Source organism: Hyla sarda, chromosome 7 (genome assembly GCF_029499605.1).
Source record: "Hyla sarda isolate aHylSar1 chromosome 7, aHylSar1.hap1, whole genome shotgun sequence".
NCBI classification, from domain to species: domain Eukaryota; kingdom Metazoa; phylum Chordata; class Amphibia; order Anura; family Hylidae; genus Hyla; species Hyla sarda.
The window spans coordinates 201,118,221-201,130,579 of NC_079195.1; the positions used below are offsets into that span (position 1 = coordinate 201,118,221).

The 12,359-nt window shown below is 43.3% G+C and overlaps 1 protein-coding gene across 3 annotated transcripts in view; it reads left to right on the forward strand.

Moving 5' to 3' along the window:
• Nucleotides 1-12,359, forward strand: part of LRP8 (LDL receptor related protein 8) — a 240,313-nt gene that overhangs the window by 150,898 nt on the left and 77,056 nt on the right. The gene's annotated exons all lie outside the window — the stretch shown is intronic.

Here is a 12,359-nt window from a genome sequence, read left to right on the forward strand (position 1 = left end):
CTCCATTTAAAAAATAAATGTTTTCTAATCAATGGTTGCCAGAAAGTTATTCAGATTTGTAAGTGACTTCTGTTTAAAAATCTTAACCCTTCCAGTATTTATCAGCTGCTGTATGCTCCAGAAGAAGGTGTATTTTTCTGTCTGATCAGAGTGCTCTCTGCTGACATCTCTGTCCCTGTCAGGAACTGTCCAGAGTGGGATAAGTCTGCTATGGGGATTTGTTCCTGCTCTGCATAGTTCCTGACACGGACAGAGGTGGCAGCAGAGAGCACTGTGGTCAGACTGTAAAGAGCTACACAACTTCCTCTGGAGCATACAGCAGCTGAGAAGTCCTGGAAGGATTTGAAAATATATATTTTTTCCTCCGGAGTACTCCTTTAAAGGGGTACTCTGGTGGGAAATGTTTTATTTATTTTTTTATTTTTTTATTTTTTTTAATTAACTGGTGCCAGAAAGTTAAACAGATTTGTAAATTATGCAAAAAATGGATTACTCAGTCCTCAGCAAAACCACTCCAAAAAAGACTGTACAGTGGATATGTGGTCTAGTATGGAAAAGAATTGTAAACTTCCAGACCAATACAGTGGTCCCTCAAGTTACAATATTAATTGGTTCTGGGATGACCATTGTATGTTGAAACCATTGTATGTTGAGACCAGAACTCTATGGAAACCTGGTAATTGGTTCTGAAGGCACCAAAAAGTCATCCAAAAATAGGAAAAAGTGAGGATTAAAGAAAAAGAAGTAGATAACTAATATAGATAAAGCAAATCCTTACATATAAAAGTAAGAAATATCTGCTGGGAGCTGTAATCACTGTCTATGTCAGTGTCTCCCATGCAGGAAGCCTCCAGCCAAAGGCTGTCCGGGCATGCTGGGAGTTGTAGTTTTGCAAAAGCTGGGGCCACCCTGCTTGGGAAACACTGGTCTATGTAGAGGACAGAAGCTTCTTTGGGGTCCTGTACAGTACACAGTGTCCCAAAAAGTAATGGAGTCGCCCTCACCTGGTGTCCAAAGGAGCAGGTAACCCTGGGACAGGTAAAGTGTCCAGAACATGTAATACCTCCCTGTACTGTAGGGGGCGCTATCAGACAGCCATTCAGTGCATACACTTCAGTAATACAGGGGTTTTACCAGTGAATGCCCATTTTGATTGGTCGGTTCTTTCAGCCATTGACACGTTTCACAAATCTGGACTGTCTGTAGCATTGTATGTTGAGTCTGGTTTCAACTTACAATGGTCCAGAAAAGACCATTGTATGTTGAAACTATTGTATGTTGAGGCCATTGTAAGTTGAGGGATCACTGTATAATAAATAAAATAGTTTATTACTAAAAGATTAGACAATTAGACAAAATTAAAATTGTGGAAAATAAATCAAAAGAATTGCAGCCGCAGGGCCCTACGGCTGCATATTAATTTAAATAGAAATGATTGTATAAATGTTATCACTGATTGAACCTTGGGAAGTATAACTATATGGATAGTAGTATTTTCACTATAATCGATCATGTAAACAGTGTTTGAGTATGGATATGCTTCCGGAGGGATAGAAATAAAATTAAATAAATAATGAATATTGTCCGGCAGTATAAATGGAACCAGTATACTGCCGGATTATTGGATTTACTCATTTCCACCCTAACATTTGGGACCTGTTTCCATAAGGGACATTACAGCTTTCCAATCAACGGCTATATCGGATCACTGGACTTACCTTCTGGTGTTCACATTGTGAGGATTCACCTGTACGGGGGCCATCTATTGGCTGCCATCCACACATACGCTCAAGTGTTGCCGCAATCGTCAGATCGCTGTGAAGTAGGCCGAATCCATCTGATCAGCTGACCGCCAGACACATGACCACCCTCGCGCAACGTCAGACGCCAGGAGCTCGCGGCGGCGGCGGTTGCACTTGCCGGTGCTCCAGCCGTTCTTAGCTAGAGCAGAACGATCATTGGTCCGGTTCCATCGCGGAGTGGGCGAGTGGCACATCAGTGCCTGTGTCTTTCTTTACATCCCAGGACAGCGCCACTGAAATTCGGTAGTGTGGACTGTGTAGTGAAATCCCATTGACAGCAATGGGACTCTGCTGCACCGAAATTTAAAAATGGAATTCTGCTCGGAAATTCTGTGGTGTGAACCTAGCCTTAGAGCAGTGTTTCCCAACCAGGGTACCTCCAGCTGTTGTAAACCTACAACTCCCAGCATTCCCAGACATCCCAGGACAGCGCCACTGAAATTCGGTAGTGTGGACTGTGTAGTGAAATCCCATTGACAGCAATGGGACTCTGCTGCACCGAAATTTCAAAATGGAATTCTGCTCGGAAATTCTGTAGTGTGAACCTAGCTTTAGAGCAGTGTTTCCAAACCAGGGTGCCTCCAGCTGTTGTAAACCTACAACTCCCAGCATTCCCAGACATCCCAGGACAGCGCCACTGAAATTCGGTAGTGTGGACTGTGTAGTGAAATCCCATTGACAGCAATGGGACTCTGCTGCACCGAAATTTCAAAATGGAATTCTGCTCGGAAATTCTGTAGTGTGAACCTAGCTTTAGAGCAGTGTTTCCAAACCAGGGTACCTCCAGCTGTTGTAAACCTACAACTCCCAGCATTCCCAGACATCCCAGGACAGCGCCACTGAAATTCGGTAGTGTGGACTGTGTAGTGAAATCCCATTGACAGCAATGGGACTCTGCTGCACCGAAATTTCCAAATGGAATTCTGCTTGGAAATTCTGTGGTGTGAACCTAGCCTTAGAGCAGTGTTTCCAAACCAGGGTGCCTCCAGCTGTTGTAAAACTACAATTCCCAGCATTCCCAGACAGCCAAAGGCTGTCTGGGCATGCTGGGAGTTGTAGTTTTGCAACAGCTGGAGGCACATTGGTGGAGAAACATTTCCTTAGAGTGTGTAACATTTCCAAAAAAATGGTGCACTTGTGCAACATTTTAGTGGTTATGTTATGCCTCAGAATGTAGTGCACGCGACACCGGAGTCCAGCAATTCTGTTCATTGTCTGTCCGGGCATGCTGTAGTTTCGCAACAGCTGGAGGTACCCTGGTTGGGATACTGCAAATGTATCCTAACGGATTCTGATCCCATGTGATCGCAAACTGTAATTACCACATCGGTATCGGATGATCAGTCCCCTTCCTGCCTGGCGCAGTGCAGGTGAAGCACATTTTCTCTTTTTTATGTAATCCATTGTCCGATGTCTGTCCCTTAATAGGACACGTGTGTTGCTGCTCCATCTAGTGGTGTCTTTATGGAACTGCATCTAGGCTGGATGAATGCAACGAAGAAGTCGATTAAAACCGACAAGCTGCCTGCAGTTACATGGTGTTTCATGGTTTCCTGTTTCGCCCACAAAACTTTTTTATAAATAATTTTCACATGATAAACTACTAAATAAAATGTTCTGTTGTGAGCAAGCAGGGCTCATCCTGAATACATACCCTTTTCGATCTACACCTTGGTCTTAAACACCGTGCTCCAGCCCATTAGATCTGCTCTTGTGGTTCTGGGTCAATACAGGCACCCCCCCCCCCCCCCCTAATTTTCCAATCTATTTTGTAACATAACCCTGGAATCTTGCCATTTCCATGCTCCCCACTAGGCCTAAAACTAATCTGAGACTTCCTGGTCTGCCTGTAATGATGAGGAGGCTGCTGGAAAGTGATCTGTACAGCATTACAGTAAAAAGTTATACCTGTGGGTAGAGAAGACGATAGCAGTTTGGCCTCCCCTTCTCTATAAAACAGTGTGTCCCAACCAGTGTGCCCAAACTGTTGCAAAACTACGACTCCCACAGCCCCCTACCTGTCATGTCAGCTGATCGGGACCCTGAGACCACGCCGTGAAGGACCCGATCAGCCCCCTAAGCTAGCCAACACGTGTATTTTTAGGTTTTAGATGCCACAATCCACTTTGATTGCGCTAACTGAAGGCTTAAAGGGGTATTCCAGGAAAAAAATATTTATATATCAGCTGATTAATAATTAAACAGATTTGTATATTACTTCTATTGAAAAATCTTAATCCCTTCAGTACTTATGAGCTGCTGAAGTTGAGTTGTTCTTTTGTATCTAAGTGCTCTTTGATGACACCTGTCTCAGGAACTGTCTAGAGTAGAAGCAAATCCCCATAGCAAACCTCTTCTACTCTGTGCAGCTCCTGAGACAAGCAGAGGTGTCAGCAGAGAGCACTGTTGCCAGACAGAAAAGAACAACTCAACTTCAGCAGCTGATAATTATTGGAAGGATTAAGATTTTTTAATAGAAGTAATTTACAAACCTGTTTAACTTTCTGGAGCCAGTTGATGAAAAAAAAAATAAACAAAAAAAAAAGTTTTTTTTCCTGGAATTCCCCTTTAATGCCAGACATCGATGCTCACGCTGTTGTCCTTCATTAGTGGTGAGTCCCAGCTCCAGTTAGCTACCGGTACTCACCAGGTATGATGCACTTGTGAGTACGTTTCATACACCCGGACCGTGACCAGGGCATACATGTGTCGTTAAAGTGATAATGGCTGACAAAACCTAAAACAATGAAATGATGAAATGATCCATACAGGAGGGCGAACAGCATTTGTACCATATTATTGAAACGTTTTGATCATTAAATTATCCTTTTCCCGACGATCTTGATGTATTCCCAAAAAGGGGTGCGGCTTCATGCATGCCACCTTTTTCCTGTGCATACACAAACACATTTCATGGCGCATATGTTGGCGTACGCTTAAAGGAGATCTCCTTTGAAAATTAAAGTATCCCCTATCCGCAAGATTGTGGGTGGTCCGGCTTCTGGCGATCACTGGCATGGGACCCTGGCACTCAGCGCTCCATTCATTTCTATGGGAGCGCCAAAAAGACCAGAGTACAGTTTTTGGGCATCATCCGTGCTCCCATAGAAATGAATGGCGCGCGTGCAGTCTGCCAGTAGACTACACGCGCTCCTCACTGAGAATGCCAGGATCCCGTCCTGGTGATCGCAGGAGGCCCCAGCCGTCGGACCCCCCACGATCAGCTACTTATCCCCTATCCTGTGGAAAGGGGATAAGTTTGCTTTTGCCGGAGTACTCCTTTAACCTCTTTTAACATTATGAAAACCTTGTATTGTCTGTCAAATTTGTGGCCCATATTTCGGCACACACGTGTGAGCCACTTTTTTTAAGACCTGCAGAGCTATGCATATTTTAAAACGTGTCGCCGTTGAGCCATTTTTTTCACATGCATTCTCCAAAATTTGCAAGATTGAAGACCATTCACAGAGTATTTCGGTTTTCAAACAAGTGGATTTGTAATTTTTGATTAGGCGAAACAGAGTTTTGGGTATTGGTGAGCTGCGAAAAAAGGCGAATACCTTAAATTTGTACTATCTACTCCTCACACTGTGTTACTTATTCCCCCCCATGGAGGTTGGAAAGTAAATCCTTCCACTGTTCATAGATCAGCAAACAGGAGAGTGAGAGTTTTATAGTCTCTAAATCAGAGGTCTCAAACTGTGGCCCTCCAGAGGTTGCAAAACTTCAACTCCCAGCATGCCCGGACAGCCAACGGCTGTCCGGGCATGCTGTGAGTTGAAGTTTTGCAACCTCTGGAGGGCCGCAGTTTGAGACCACTGGTTAGGACCGATATGAGAGGAAAGCTTTGATTTACCTTTCAGGGACAGTGTGGATCCTCCGGAGTAGGCAGACAGGCTTTTGGCTGTCCAGGCATGCTGGGATATGAAGTTTTGCAACATCTGTAGGGCCGCAGTTTGAGACCACTGGTAAGGATCGATATGAGAGGAAAGCTTTGATTTACCTTTCTGGGATAGTGTGGATCCTCTGGAGTAGGCAGACAGGCTTTTGGCTGTCCAGGCATGCTGGGAGTTGTTTTGCAACGTCTGGAGGGCCGCAGTTTGAGACCACCGGTAAGGACAGATATGAGAGGAAAGCTTTGATTTACCTTTCAGGGACAGTGTAGTTCCTCTGGAGTAGGCAGACAGGCTTTTGGCTGTCCAGGCATGCTGGGAGTTGAAGTTTTGCAACGTCTGGAGGGCCGCAGTTTGAGACCACTACTCTAAATTGATGTAAAGGTACAAAGATCTGTTGCCCACTTATCCCTGGACCAGATTCCTTAGATGATATAGTGCGGTCATAAAACCTTGGCAGAGATTTATTCCTGTTTTTTATGTGTCAAAGGTTGTCATGAATTAGCATTCCCAGACTTTCTGTCATAGACAAATATCCCCCTTTGTATACTGGTGCAGCAATTCCTGTAAGAGACTTTTGTAGAGATGACAAACATAGTTTATTCCAATAAAATAATCTTACATCCAGTTACATCTTTCACCATATTGGCAGAAGTGTAATGATGTCTCTATGCCATGTGTTTTCAAGACTGAGAACCAATACTTTTTTCAGGTACTTTCACACAGAGATGTCAATTCCTGTCTTGCCCTGCAGAATACTTAAAGTGAACCTGTCAGATCCCACAAAAAAACCCAAAAAGGTTCTATATTACTCAGTACCTCATCCTGATCATGTACGTGTCATTTTTATGTCTATATTAACCATATTTGACAAAAAATGGCATATTACAGTTGTTAAATGTATTTTTCATCTTCCCAAAGTTAGGGGCGTGTCCTTCTTCTGTTGCTTGCACTGTGAGGACTCGTCCCCCTCCCTCACTCTGCTGACTCACTGCTCTTGGAGCAGCTTGGCAGCCCTGCTCTGTAACCCTTTCCTCTCTGGTTTTATGCTGTATACACAAAGGGTGTGAATTGGCAAGAATCTGGCGATACGATATGTATTAAGCCTAATTGGCTTTATTGGTGGGAGTGGCGTGGGGTATATAACCACCCCTCTCCCACAGCTGGGGGCGTGTGTTACTTTGGCGTAACCCATCCAACCCTCCCTCATTTTCATAATTCTCACCAGGGTATGCCCTCTATCAGGCGTACCCACGGTCGCGGTAATTTGGGCACACCTCATCCGCTAGCTTTTCCCTCTTGGGTCCTCTGGATGGTCTCCTGTTTCCAGGTCGGTAAGTACGGTCAGTATTATACAGTTTGTATAGGTCCCACTCTAGGCTCTTCGAGCCATGACCACAAGTATCACGATACACGTATGACGATACGATATATCCCGATATACCCCGATTCTGTCTCAAAGACGATATATTGCAATTTTTTTCGTATGAGGCTATATGAGGGGTAATTTTTGTGCCATAATCAGTTTTTTGTATCGGTACCATTTTGGTATTGATCTGACTTTTTAATCTTTTTTTTTTATTTTTATTTTTTTACTTTTTTTCTGGGATATTATAAAAATTGCAATTCTGTGGGGGTTTTTTTACATTTTTTTTTTTTTTTTTACATTTACGCCATTTACCGTATGGGATACATAATGTTATATTGTAATAGGTTGTACAATTACGCATGCTGTGATGCTAAATACACTTACACTTTATTAATCCTTTAGGGGTCTTTTAGGATGAATCGTTAGATTCCTCATACAGATTAATAGAGTTCTATTGAACTCCATTGTTCTGTGTGGTCTGCGATCCATTGATAGAGCCTAGTCCAGCCAGGATCTATCAATGACAGAGCCACAGACACCAGGGATGCAGAGGTAAGCGCTCCGGCTACCTCTATAGTGGATCACCCCCCTGTGATCGCGCTGCGGGGGGGGGGGGGGGGGGCATCCACCCCACTAGCCCACCAGGGAGCATTCACATGTCCCTTTAGATGCGGCTGTCAGCTTTGACAGAGGCAATCTACACGGTTAATAGCCAGCCGCGGCGATCGCCACATGCTGGCTATTAGCAGCGGCCCCAGCTGCTGAAATCAGCCGGGCGCTGCAGAGTATGGAAGCGGGTTGGAGTCGGGAGCCCACTTCAATTTTGAAACAAGTGAAACTGAAGATGCAAGCAACCCCAATGTAGACTGCACATTTAATGTAAGATTTTTATGTTCTTACCCGAAAAGTGAAACGTTTGTGTGGCCAACATTAGACAATATTAAAGGGGTTATCCAGGGAAAAACTTTTTTTATATATATATATCAACTGGCTCCAGAAAGTTAAACAGATTTGTAAATTACTTCTATTAAAAAATCTTAATCCTTTCAGTACTTATGAGCTTCTGAAGTTTAGGTTGTTCTTTTCTGTCTAAGTAATCTCTGATGACATGTGTCTTGGGAAACGCCCAGTTTAGAAGAGGTTTCCTATGGGAATTTTCTTCTAAACTGGGCGGTTCACGAGACACGTGTCATCAGAGATTACTTAGACAGAAAAGAACAACCTTAACTTCAGAAGCTCATAAGTACTGAAAGGATTAAGATTTTTTAATAGAAGTAATTTACAAATCTGTTTAACTTTCTGGAGCCAGTTGATATATATAAAAAAGTTTTTTCCTGGAAAACCCCTTTAATGCTACAGAGAAAGACCAGGTAAAACTAAAATTGTGTTGGCCTAAAATGGACAAACGATTAATGCTGACTTTCATTGCAGACTTTTCTGTGTTTTCTATGGTATAGAGCAGTGGTCTCCAACCTGCGGACCTCCAGATGTTGCAAAACTACAACTCCCAGCATGCCCGGACAGCCAACGGCTGTCCGGGCATGCTGGGAGTTGTAGTTTTGCAACATCTGGAGGTCCGCAGGTTGAATACCACTGGTATAGAGTAACTGAAACAAGAAACAACTTTTAAATTAATAATATTATATGAAGATATTTTGCCCATGATGTGTAGATCACATACAGTTTGAGCAGGTCACAGTTGTTTTTGTTATTTTATCCAATTATTCAGATTACATTAAAAATTTTGTGTTCGTATTTTTTTTTTTTTTTTTTATATATATATATATATATATAACTGGTTTTTTTATTAAATAATTTTTCTTTAAAACAGATATTTGAGAATAAGAAAATAAAAGTACATAGAATCATAAACAGAGTCATTACATATTAATAAGACCAGGTTACAATATGATAACATAGATCCGGCTGTAAAGATGTTGTATAGTCCAGATTATTTCAGGTCGGCTCTGTGAGTATCCGGGGAAGACCCCACATCAGAGACATGAAGCTTAGATAAAAGCCGTTAAAGGGTTACTCCGGTGAAAACCTTTTTTCTTTTAAATCAACTGGTGGCAGAAAGTTAAACATATTTGTAAATTACTTCTATTAAAAAATCTTAATCCTTCCTGTACTTATTGGCTGCTGAATACTACAGAGGAAATTCTTTTCTTTTTGGAATGCTCTCTGATGACATCACGAGCACAGTTCTCCCTGCTGACGTTATTATAATAATAATAATGCTTTATTTATTGTTGTCATAAGTGGGATTTGAACCCAAGTCCCCAGCACTTCAAGGCAGCAGTGCTAACCACTGAGCCACCATGCTGCCCTTAGCATACATCTGCTATGCATGGTTACTAAAATGGACAGAGATGTCATCAGAGAGCACTGTGCTCGTGATGTCATCAGTGTTTCAAAAAGAAAGGAATTTCCTCTGTAGCATTCAGCAGCTAATAAGTACTGGAAGGATTAAGATTTTTTTTAATAGAAGCAATTTACAAATATGTTTAACTTTCTGCCACCAGTTGATTTAAAAGAAAAAAGGTTTTCACCGGAGTACCACTTTAATGAAGCGAGGATAATATGAAGTGCTATTAGATGATACTAATAATATCTCTTGACTCCGGATCCATTACACCTCAGCTTATGGTCAATAATCCAGGCAATATGCAATGAAGAAGATGTAAAATAATGTAAAAAAAAAAAAAAAAAAAAAACAGGAGGTAAAAAGTTTGTAAGAGGTAGAAAGTTAATAGAGAAAAAGACAGGTAAGTATGGAAGATAAAGGGACGGATAAGTAGGGAAGATAAAGAGAATAAAGAAGTATCCGCTCGGCTCCAGCTCCTCGGGGTCCGTCCACTGCCTCAGACCACTCTCAGGGACTCCACATATTCATCCCACCGGTGCCACAAAGTATCAAAAGCATCCAGTCTGTTTTCCACCATGGCGGACATATTTTCCATTCTCCGTATATCTGCGATTTTATCTAGTAGCATCTGGAATGGGGGGGGCTATCAATTTTCCTCCACCACTGAGCCACAAGACACATTTGCCGCAGTGAGTACCGTCTTTTTCGCCGTATAAGACGCACTTTTTCTTCCCCCAAAACTGGGGGGAAAAAGTCGGTGCGTCTTATACGGCGAATACACCCCTATCGCGGTGATCCCTGCGGCAATCAACGGCCGGGACCCGCGGCTAATACAGGACATCACCGATCGCGGTGATGCCCTGTATTAACCCTTCAGACGCGGCGATCAAAGCTGAACGCCGCGTCTGAAGGGAAAGTGACACTAACCCGGCTGTTCAGTTGGGCTGTTCAGGACCGCCGCACAGCTTGACTGAATAGCCGGGTTAGTGCTTACAGGACACCCGGAGGGACCTTACCTGCCTCCTCGGTGTCTTCTCCGTTCAGGGATCCCCTGTATGGCCGGCGCTCTCCTTCCTTCTCATCACGTCGTCGCGTACATGTGTCGGCGTGCGTAACGACATGATGATGACGACGGAGAGCGAGGATACCCGGCCGGCAGCAGAGACGTTCCGGAGCGACGGGGACACGGCGAAAGCGATGGAGCGACATCCAGGGCAGCGGTGACGGGTCCGGAGCGGCGGGGACACGTGAGTATTACCTCCTATGCAGTGGTCTTCAACCTGCGGACCTCCAGATGTTGCAAAACTACAACTCCCAGCATGCCCGGACAGCCAACGGCCAACACTCCAATGTGTCTTCCATTAGATTAGCTTATTCATTAAAATTAGAGATGAGCAAAATTACAGTAAATTCGATTTGTCACGAACTTCTCGGCTCGGCAGTTGATGACTTTTCCTGCATAAATTAGTTCAGCTTTCAGGTGCTCCCTTGGGCTGGAAAAGGTGGATACAATCCTAGGAGACTCTTTCCTAGGACTGTATCCACCTTTTCCAGCCCACCGGAGCACCTAAAAGCTGAACTAATTTATGCAGGATAAGTCATCAACTGCCGAGCCGAGAAGTTCGTGACGAATCGAATTTACTGTAAGTTCGCTCATCTCTAATTACAATGTGATCCCCTCCTTCTCTTAAAGTCATACATTTTCCATTTCAGTAACCTGTGCACTAAAAGTGGAGACTGGAAACCAGAGTCTTCCAAGACAAGAAAAAAATATTTAAAATAAGAAGCAGAATCTATTTCTCATTGTCTTGATACTTTACTTTCTACTGCACAAATATTTAATGTAACCTTTTCTTAAAGGAGTACTCCGCTACTCAGCGTTTGGAAAAAAACTGTTCCGAACGCTGGAGCCGGCGCCGGGAGCTCTTAATGTTATAGACCCACCCCCTCAAGATGTCATGCCCCGCCCCCTCAATGCAAGTCTATGGGAGGGGGCGTGATGGCTGTCACGCCCCCTCCCATAGACTTGCATTGAGGGGGCCGGGTGTGACATCATGAGGGGGTGGGGCTATGACATTACAGGCTGCCAGCGCTAGTATTCGGAACAGTTTGTTCCAAACACTGAGCATCGGAGTACCCCTTTAAGGTATTCATGATGTAAAGCAGTGTTTTCCAATCAGGGTGCCTCCAGCTGTTGCAAAACTACAACTCCCAACATGCACGGACAGTCTTTGGCTGTCCAGGCATGCTGGAACTTGTAGTTTTGCAACAGCTGAAGGCACCCTGGTTGGTAAACACTGGGCCAATATAGGGCTGGGCGGTATGGCCAAATATGTGTATCGCGGTATTTTTGTAACTTATGGTGGTTCCACGGTATATAACGGTATTTCCCCCCCTAACTGTCATGTAAGATGCTGGCTTCTTACATGACCGTGCGCTTAACCTATCACTTATACCTTCTGTATAGCCCTGTTGTACACAGTTCGCAGCAATTGCCCACTATAATGGTGCACAGAACATATGATAAAAAAAAATAGGGAAAAAGTTTCACTATATAGTTTAAATTAAGTACAAAAAAGGGACAGAATGCTCAGAAATAACTCAGATTATTTTTGTTTACAGATATTTTTTTATCAGCCATTAACATACAAACATTAGTAAAAAATATATATTTTTTTTAAATCCCCAAAAAATGCATAATAAAGGTAAAGCGTGATGAAGGTAAAATGATGGGCCAACGAGTCTGGTGCATACACTCCGGCTCATATTGGAGCCAATGTAAACTTCAAAAGTGGCGCGGGGAGGAAGAATAAGAGGAAAAGAGAGCAAATAAGGGGGGAGCTGAAGAATGATATTTGGTGCTTCTTACTGAGCCATGAAATGCTAGAAAATAACATTTTTGGCAAGTTATTTTGTCTTCTCTATCC